Source organism: Miniopterus natalensis, chromosome X (assembly GCF_054644295.1).
Source record: "Miniopterus natalensis isolate mMinNat1 chromosome X, mMinNat1.hap1, whole genome shotgun sequence".
Taxonomy (NCBI): Eukaryota; Metazoa; Chordata; class Mammalia; order Chiroptera; family Miniopteridae; genus Miniopterus; species Miniopterus natalensis.
In genome coordinates, this window is record NC_142103.1 from 100,771,867 (window position 1) to 100,781,924 (window position 10,058).

The window sequence follows — 10,058 nt, forward strand, 5'->3', positions numbered from 1 at the left end:
ATACCGCCAGTTGAGAATCACTGCTATAGATGGGAGGCCTAGTTTAGAAGTTAAATAAATTACCAATCAATGATAGCTAGTAAATGGCACAACCTGGATTCAAACCTAGGATGACCTGATGTCCTATATTATGCTATATTGAGCAATATAGCAGAAAAAACCAAGAGTCAAAAAATAAAAGGAAGCATAAAAGAAAACAAATAAGATTATTCTTTTGAAATGCTTTGCTTTTGTTTAAAGCAAAAGAAACAGAACAGAAATGGTCTCCAAAGACTGTTAAAGACACAGATTGTTAAAGATTGTTAAAGGAAGAGTCCCTAATGTACTTAAACTTAACTAAGAGTAAGCAAGGATATTATATAAAGCAGTGTTTCCCAGACTCAGCTACATAGTACAATCACCTAGTGAGCTTTAAAAATACTGATATCTGAGTCCCAGCCCCAGGAGATTCTAATTTAATTGGTCTCGGATATGGCCTGGGTTTAGGGTTTTTAAAAGCTCTCCAAGTGTTACTAGTATGAATCCAAAGCTAAGAATCATGACTATAAACAATTAAACTAGCCTTATCAATTATGTATATTAAATTGACTGCATTTGTTTAGCTTAATAGAAAACCAAATGGTTACCTAATAAACTGATTATGTACATTATTCTCAACATTCATTGAGCTAATTAATGATCATCAAATTTGCAGATGTTCATAGCATTCTACAGCCAGAAGGGAAAGTGTTCTCTAGTTCCTAACGTTTGGTCTGTCTTGTCTCCTATCACCATTTACAATAGAAAACAAGCAAAAAAGATGGAAAATATATTATTTCATAATTTTTCACAACATTGTAAAAATAATTTTTTAAATTATTGGGTAAAATGTGGTTTGGAATGGTTTCAGGGCTCTAAACACTTTCTTTTGGATTATTCCAATATGTTTGATTAAGTGGTTTTTCTAAGTTAACGTCCCTACTACCATGAATAATCTAGAATTCAATAGATGCATCAGTTTCTGATACGTGATTTATTCAGATGGCAACAGGACATTGTAGGTTTTCATTAAGATAGCCTTGAAACTATGGAAAAGATCATCATTTTCTCAACTAGCTTTCTTTCCCAGTGGCCAGTGACTCCTGTGTAATGCGGACAAAGCAGTGCCCTTCACTCCAAGGACGGTGCCTTTCGTTGCCTGGACAGTCAGTGCGCACACCTGCACTAAGCAACAGACCAGCGTAGGCTTTCTGCTCACTTACCCAACACCAAAGACCACTTCTTTTGTTCTTTTTTTAAATATGTCTTTATTTCAGAGAGGAAGGGAGAGGGCCAGAGAGAGAAGCATGGGTGAGAGAGAATCGTGCGCGGCTCTGGGGTGGGCCCTGAGCCAGGCACGTGCCGCGCCGGTCGCGGGGCCTCCTGGGGCGCCCACGCTGGCCGCCGAGCTGCGCTGCCGGGCCCCAGGGCCGCTGCTAGTCACGCTGAACCGGGTTATGTCGGGGTGCAGAGCGGCAGGCAGGGCAGGGCGATGGGAGGAGAGGCCCAACGGGGTGGGGTGGCGGGAGGAGGAACCGGAAAGGGGGTGGCGGGGCCTCACTTCCTCCCTCAGCGCCATTTTGTGGCGGCAAGACCTGCAAATAAAGAGGAGCAGTGGACCAGCAGCGTCACGCGTGGGCCCCCGGCGACCCGGCGGCAAGGCCTCCGCCTGCGTGGCTGCCTGGCGCCCGTGCGAGCCGCCTGCAGAGGATCCAGGATGACCACCGAGGAACCTCTTCCCGAAAAGGTTCAACTGAGTGAGGCCGACTTTAAAGTTATGGCCCAAGATGAGTTGATTTTAAGGTGGAAACAGTACGAAGCCTACGTGCAAGCGTTGGAGGCCAAGTTCACCGATCTGAGCTCTCACGTCACTGGCTTACGGGAGTCGGCAGAAAGGCTGAAGCAGCAGCAGCAGACGGCCGCCCGCCGGAGGAACATCCTTGTGCTGCGGCTGGCCACCCAGGAGCAGGAGATGCGGGAGTGCGCCGCGCAGGCCCGGCTGCTGCGGCGGGCCCGGCCCCGCGCCGCCGACCCCGCCGTCGGCCTGTTCTTCGTGAGAATGAAAGGCGAGCTGGACAAGATCAAGGACAAGCTGGAGCAGACGCAGAACGAGCTGAGCGCCTGGAAGTTCACTCCTGGCAGCCAGACGGGCCAGGCGTTAATGGCCAAGTGTCGGCTGCTCCTCCAGGAGAACCAGGAGCTCGGCCGGCAGCTGTCCCAGGGCCGCATCGCGCGGCTGGAGGCCGAGTTGGCGCTGCAGAGGAAGTTCAGCGAGCAGCTGAGCAGCAGCCGCGACGAGCTGAGCGGCTTCGTCCTGCACCTTGAAGAGGAGGTGGAGGGCATGCAGAGTACCGTCCTGTCCCTCGAGCAGCAGCTGAAGGAGGCGCGCCAGCAGCTCGCGCAGTGCCGGCGGCAGCGGCTCGCGGCCCAGCCGCGAGGCCCGGCGGGGCTCCGCCTTCCGAGCCCGTAGGCCGGCCGCGGCCCAGGCCCGGCAGACTGCTGCAGGCCGGCCCACGGGCCAAGCGCCGGCAGCTCCTGCTGGCGGGGAAGCCTGGGTCCGGGAGGCACGGGAGGGGCACACCGGAGGGGGCTTGCCTTCCCCTCCCCTCCAGGGCATGCTGGCAAGGCCGCCGAGGCGGTGGCTGCGTGCACCAGCTCGGCGGGATGTGGACGTGGGGACTCCCGCGGGCAGGGAGAACCCTCGCGCACCGCGCAAATGACAGGCTGCAATCATGACCGTCAAGCGGAGAAAACGGTGAGTGGGAAAGGTCACCGAACTGTGGTTCTCCGCCATGTTCAGAATCGCTTGGACTCGAGTGTAAATGTACAAGGTTCAGTTTTGTAATATTTCTCCAGCAAATTTTTATACAATGTCATCTAATTTGGGAGATGGTACCATCCTGAAAATTGATGCATATTTTGATCATAATTTGCCTTTTACGGTGTGTGTGTGTCTGTCTTCCTTTTTTTTTTTCTTTGCTTCAATACCTCTGCCACTTTTTAAATTGTAAGTTACTTTGTTTCTAAAAGGCATTTTGTGTACAGTCAGGTTGTTTTTATATAAGTCAATGCGAAGTTGTAAATGGAAATCTTTCCTTAAAGTGTAACACAATGTCGTCTGTATAAATCCCTGTCTGTCTAGAACCCGTGCTGTGCGGGGCATTCTTACTGGTGCCGTTACTATGCTTACGCATTATTCAGATTTGGTAGAGTAGATGTGGCTTTATGACTGCCAAGTTTGCCCAGTACAGTAGTTTTATCACTAAAAGTTAGACTTGTTGATGGAGTCCTGTAGTAGTTTCAGTGTTACAGTTTTTCCCACCGTACATCTGTGCATTTTCTCTTTAGATGACTGAATGCTTAAGAAATGTACGTATAGTTACTCAGTTTTTATGAAGCGTTGTACCCTGTTAATACATACTGCTCTATGACTCCATTATATCTTACCTGTACTGACCAAAATAAAGTTTTTTCTTGTTAAAAATTGTCCAGCAGTTTGCATTGACTCTTAGTAGATGGTCAATTCCTCATACATGGATCTAAGTATAGGTCACTTCTCACACACTGATCCATGGAATCTGTAAGCTTCTTCAGAATTGAACAAAAGAAACCAAAAATTATGTCCCATTACAAGTTACCTTTCAGTCACTACTGCAAGGATTAAGGAGTAGGTTGGCTTATTTTCTTTTGTGGTTATTACCCATTTTGTTGGGCATCTTTTGGAGTAAGAAGGCTGGGAAGTATAAAAAGTTTTCACAAGCCCTGAAAGTGCATAAATACCTTCAAGAGTGGGGTGGAATTCAATAAATTATGGTAGGAACACTCTTCAAAAGAGTGCTTATACATCTATAATGGCCAACATTGAATTGGAGTCTTGTTTTAGACACCAGAACTAAAAGAAAATAGCACTGACCCTGGGTAAAAGCAATATCTGAATTTATGTAACACCAAGACTCCCAGAGAGTTATGTGTAATTTAATTTAATTACATTTATTTCAATTTTAATTGCAAAAATGGTTCACTCTACTCCTACAGTTAATTCTTTTATTAAAAAATGAGGGTAGGGAGCATAAATGTCTACTTCTTTTGAGTCTCTATTGCACCTGGCAACCTGATTTATATGTTTAAAATAGGCCCTCTGTGTTCAAAATATGTGCTATTTATTGGTTGGCTAAGGAAGACTAACCTTGCATCACATAAATTATTAGTCCCTAATTTATTTTGTGTAATTTCTGCTTTTCCTTGTTTAATTGCTCCTTTCTAAACTAGAGATAAATTTGAACCAGGATGTACTCTATGAATGGAAAGGATGAAGTGACAAAGAAAAAGAATGGAGCAGATGCAAGCGTGGGTTTTTTGATGACTTGATTGCTTGACTCTGCTTTCAGTTTCCATTGATTTGTTCGGTTGGACTGGATTTACTACTACTATGCTTTGTTTCTGAGAGCCAGTATTTTATTTTCCCTTTAGCAGCATGTCCCCTGTACATAGGTCATTTCCCTGAGACTTCAACATACCCAGGAAACAGTCAAGAGCTAAGAAATAAGTCAGAACACCTCTAACCTACCAAAATATATACGGTCGTTTCCCCACTGTCCAAAACTTACCTAAAGAGGAAAGCCCTTTGGAGCTCTCTGCATATAATTCTAGCAAAATCAATTGTGTGATTTTCTAATAAGGCTTGTTAGAAGCAGCAAATTTGTTAGGAAGTTAGAAGGAAAAAAAAGGTTGCCAAAGGCTGGGACCCTGGCAACCACGAAAATGACACCTAAGAGACTATACGAGAGAAAAATCCCAAACAACAAAAAAAAGAAAACCTGCAAAAACAGGAATCAAGTGATCATAACTCAGAGGAGATTTGATCATGCTTGTGGAGGCAAATAACCCTGTAGTTGAACTGCACATGAGGATGTCATTGTATTCTAGTGTGGGAGAGAAAGTGACAGTCATCATGGCAAGCCTGAGATAGGAAAGAGTAAGATATGCCCAGGAAATTGTTGGAGGAGGCAGGAAAGTGTGTAATATGTTTTAGAAAGAGTTGTTCAGTTGCACTGGATTTACTACTAGCCCAGATGGTTTTGCTGTTGTTGTTTTTGTGTTTAAATGAGTAAAGATCAGGGGGGAAAAATGGTCTCTTAATTTTTAATCTCTTAATCAGTTTAAAAAAATTTAACAGAAAAAAATCATATTCTTATTTAAATATGCCACTTCTTTCCTAACATGCTGGATACATTAAGCATTTTGTTTTTCAAACAGCATAAAAATCTCTTTAGAAGTGTTGTGTTCTGCAAGTATCACTGTAACAGCAATGATGTGATTTAGGAAGGAGAGACACACAGATAAAGACAGAGACTGCTAACTCCCTGATACGCCAGGGGTTACTACCATTCCATCTTTCTTGCCTTTCTTTTCCAGCCACATATGCTTTCAATCTTGACATAGTTATTAACATGACACATAATTCATTCTGCTTTTATTTGACTTACCATTCCTCAGATTTACTCTCCATGTACCTCTTTAATAATAATTTTCATTTTGATGACTGCCATGTTCCTAAATTGCTTGCAATTTCACTAATTATCCATAAACAATACTGTAGTACATAGACATCTACACATATATAGCTGTTGTGTCCTTTTGTAGTTTTGAATTGCTATCAAAGGATAAATTCCCCAAAATGAAATTAGAAATGTATCTAAAGTAAAGTAAGAAACGTGTCTGAAGAGTGACCAGCTCTAGGAGGTTGTGGTAAAAATAAGGTCTGAACAGTAATCAAGTCCCTCCTCCTCAGATCAGCAGAAACTTAACCCCTGGAGACCTTTTCCTCCTACTGCCCGGAATTGCCCAAGAACCTGGAGATTCATTCTTCACACAGGGAAATTCTTCACAGAGAGAAAACTAGAGACTGACCACCATCTGGTGGGCACTTCGTGACATCGCTTCAGTTGCTCCTGTACTGTGGCACAGATGACCCCATGTACCTGGTGGGCACGGCCCACGGCTCTTACATTGTGAGCACACAGCGCCCATCTGGGAGGGGGCCCAGTGGGCATTAGCGTTTCTCTCTTATCAGATGAAGACAGAGCGCTCTGAGAAGCAGTTATCTGACCGAGTGTAACAACCAGTAAGGGACCAAGCCAGATCTTTCGTCCCTAGAACAGGCCTTTGTCCATTCCACCACATGAGCGGGTCACGTACATCCATGACAAGCAAAATCTGAAAAGGTTGGGGGGCGGGTGCTATTAACCTGAATTTTTAAAAACTATAGGGGGATACTGTGCAGTATGTGTAGGTATGCTTCTCTGTCGAAACCTATAAAATACTTCGAGACAACAGAGAACATACCATAAGTGAAATTATGCTCTAAAAAACCCTTACACATTATTGGGCTCAAATGATTTTAGCCAATTGAAATTAACAGTATTATTTAGAGATTAACTTAATCTTGAGCTTTTGAAGATAGAACATAAAAAACAATATGAAAGAATAGAGTTGGAAGCGCAGTCTACAAACAACACATTATTGAACTTCAGCTGTATAGCTACGCTCATTTACATGTGATAACATGTCACTATAGCGCGTGGCTGTGCGATTAATGCTCTGTTTGCTTTTGAAAGTATTTCTCCAGCAATAATTATGTGCAGCTGTGCCCTCTGCTGGATGGAAATGGGTACTATTTTGAGGAGCTATATGCATAGACATAACATAGTGCGTTATCACATCTATTTAAGCAGAAATTTTCATTAATTCTGAGTAATATTTCATAAATTGGTTGACTCCATCCCACACCAATCCCCTAATCCTCTTTATAAATTACTGATAAAGAATCTCATCTACTGAAGATTCAAAACACTGGTAAAGATTAGCTCAGGACTATTTGCCAGTTGATAGTGACTTGTTACTTCCAACAAAAGTACTCATAATTTAATATAATAATATATAGATCAATTTTTTTGGAGATTCCCACATCTTAAGAAAATGCATAATGAAGCCTTTCATTATAGTATTTAAGTTTGCCAATATCTAAATAACCGCAAGTATCGTCCCACTTAATTTCACTATGTCATTTACCTAGTGTTTACTCCCATGGGGTATGCTATGTTTTAATGGCACAGAACCAAGTAAGGCATGGCCCCGATTGTCAGGGCTTTTATCATAGAGTGGAAGACGCTGAAAAGCAAGTTAACCATTGTGGAGTGGCACGTGTCATGAACTCTGGGGTGACCCACATCCCTTCAAACAAAGAACTTGTTACTCCAGCCTCAGAGAGCCACCTCACCCAATAGCACGCCCCCTCTCAGAGGCCGTGTCCAGTGACCGCTCCATATGACAGATAAAGGCCCTGACATCTCAGCCTGACTTTGGCAACTCCGAAGGGCCATTTTAGCTCCTAAGATGCCTGTGGGGTCTACAGACTATTGTTAGGCAACATCCAAATCTTCTCTCTACCCCAGTGCTTCTCAGCTGGGGCCGATTTTGCCCAACCCCAGTACTTGGCAATGTGGAAACATTTTTGGTTGTCACAGTTGGGGGGAGGAGAAGTGTGTGTATATGTGTGTGGTTGCTACTGGCATCTAGAGGGTAGAGGACAGGAATGCTGCTAAACATCCACAATGGACAGCCCCACCACAAAGCATTGCCCAGTCCAGAATCCTATCTACCCAGCCCTGCTTCCTTCATTGACCTTCCATAGATCTTAGTCCCAAGGTCATTCTTTTTTTTTTTTGCTTTTTTTTGTTGTTCAAAATATTACAGATGCTCCCTTTCTTCCCCATTGACCCCTTCCACCCCGCACCCACTCCAGGCCCCAGGCCTCCACCACACTATTGTCTGTGTCCATGGGTTATGCATTTATGCATGTGAATTCTTTGGTTAATCGCTCTCCACTCGCACACCCCCACCTTCCCTCTGAGATTCGTCAGTCTGTTCCATGTTTCTATGTCAGTGAATCTATTTTGTTCATCAGATTATTATGTTCTTTAGAGTCCACATAAAAGTGAGATCATGTGAATTTGTCTTTCTCTGCCTGGCTTATTTCACTCAGCATAATACTCTCCAGGTCCCTCCATGCTGTCCCAAAGGGTACGAGATCCCTCTCCTTTACAGCTGCGTAGTATTCCATGGTGTGAATGTGCCACAGCTTTTCTATCCACTCATCTACGGATGGGCACTTGGGCTGTTTCCAGATCTTAGCTATTGTGAACTGTGCTGCTAAGAACATAGGGGTGCATAAGTTCTTCCTGATTAGTGTTTCAGGATTCTTAGGATATATTCCTAGGAGTGGGATCACTGGGTCAGAAGGCAGCTCCATTTTTAATTTTTTGAGGAACCTCCATACTGTTTTCCATAGTGCCTGCACCAGTCTGCATTCCCATCAGCAGTGTACCAGGGTTCCCCTTTCTCCATATATTTCACAGAGCTAGAACAAATATTCCAAAAATTTATATGGAACCAAAAAAGACACCAAATAGCCACAGCAATCTTGAGAAAGAAGAGCAGAGTTGGAGGGATCACTTTACTGGATATCAAACTGTACTACAAAGCCATTGTAATCAAAATGGCCTGGTATTGGTACAACAGCAGAAATATAGATTAATGGAACAGAACAGAGACCCCAGAAATAGGCCCACGCCATTATGGTCAGTTAATATTTGCAAAGGAGGCAAGAACATCCAATGGAGTAAAGACGGTCTCTTCAATAAATGGTGCTGGGAAAATTGGACAGATACATGCAAAAAAAAAATGAAAGTAGATCACCAACTTACTCCATACACAAGAATAAATTCAAAATGGATAAAAGACTTAAATGTAAGTCATGAAACCATAAAAATCCTGGAAGAAAACATAGGCAGTAAAGTCACAGACATTTCACATAGTGGACTTTTCACTGATACATCTCCTAGGGCAAGAGAAACAAAGGAAAAAATAAACATATGGGACTACATCAAGCTAAAAAGCTTCTGCCCAGCAAAAGAAAGCAGCCTCAAAATGCAAAGTGAACCCAGGGTACGGGAGAGCATATTTGCCAAGGATGCATCTGATAAGGGGCTAATTTCCAAAGTGTGCAAAGAACTCATACAACTCAACAAGAGGAAGACAAACCACCCAATTAAAAAATGGGCAAAGGACCTGAATAGACACTTCTCCAAAGAGGACATACAGATGCCAAGAGACATATGAGAAAATGCTCAACATCGCTAATCATCAGAGATGCAAATTAAAACCACAGTGAGGTGTCACTTCACACCTGTCAGAATGGCTCCACCAAGGTCACTTCTTAAGAAACATCCTGTACCCTAAACTCCGTCATTGAATCAGTTTTCTGGGAAAGAGTTACAATAGGATCTACAACAAGAAACCATTCGGTTTTATGTGTGCGTGTGTAAGAAAGAGAGTGGTGTGTATGTGTTTAAATGTATTAGTACACAACAAACCTGGAAGGACATACACTAAATATAAAGAGTGATTATTTTAAAGTAATAGAAGTGTTTCCTGTTTTCCTTTGTGCTGAAGTGCCTGTGTTTTCCAAGATTTGTGTTTTTGTTCTTGTTTTTCTTCCTGTGTTTTGTTCTGTGCATGAAACATATGTTACTTTTGCAATTTGGGGAGGGAAAATATATTAATTGCAAAGAAAGAGAGCATGGTCAATTGTATCAAACACTTCACAGACACTGCAGAGAGGCCAAATAATACTAGATGGTACATAGGAAGAAGTCAGCAGAGAGCCTCAGTGAGTTAGCTGTGGCGCAGTGGATGTGCTAGAGGAGAAATGGCAATGGGCTGACAGGAAACAAGGGGAGAAAGTCAAAGTAGGCCTTTTTACAGAAGTAGGACCACAAGGAGAAGCTGAGAAATAGAACTGGAAGGAGTGGGAGACGAAAAATCAACCAAAACTATTGCAAAGATCGGAGAGCCTAAGCAAGGTTGATGCTGATGAAAAGAGGCTGGGAAAGGAGAGAGGTGCTGATCTAAGAGAGGCTCATAGCTGAGGGGCCGAGGGGCCTGTGAGGATGTGGGTTTGGATGCAAAGAATACAAGAA

General features: G+C 43.3%; 1 pseudogene; it reads left to right on the forward strand.

Annotated features, from left to right (window-relative positions):
* The first annotated feature begins 1,729 nt into the window (after nucleotides 1–1,729).
* Nucleotides 1,730–2,488, forward strand: LOC148090650 (pre-mRNA-splicing regulator WTAP pseudogene; annotated as a pseudogene).
* Nucleotides 2,489–10,058: the final 7,570 nt, after the last annotated feature.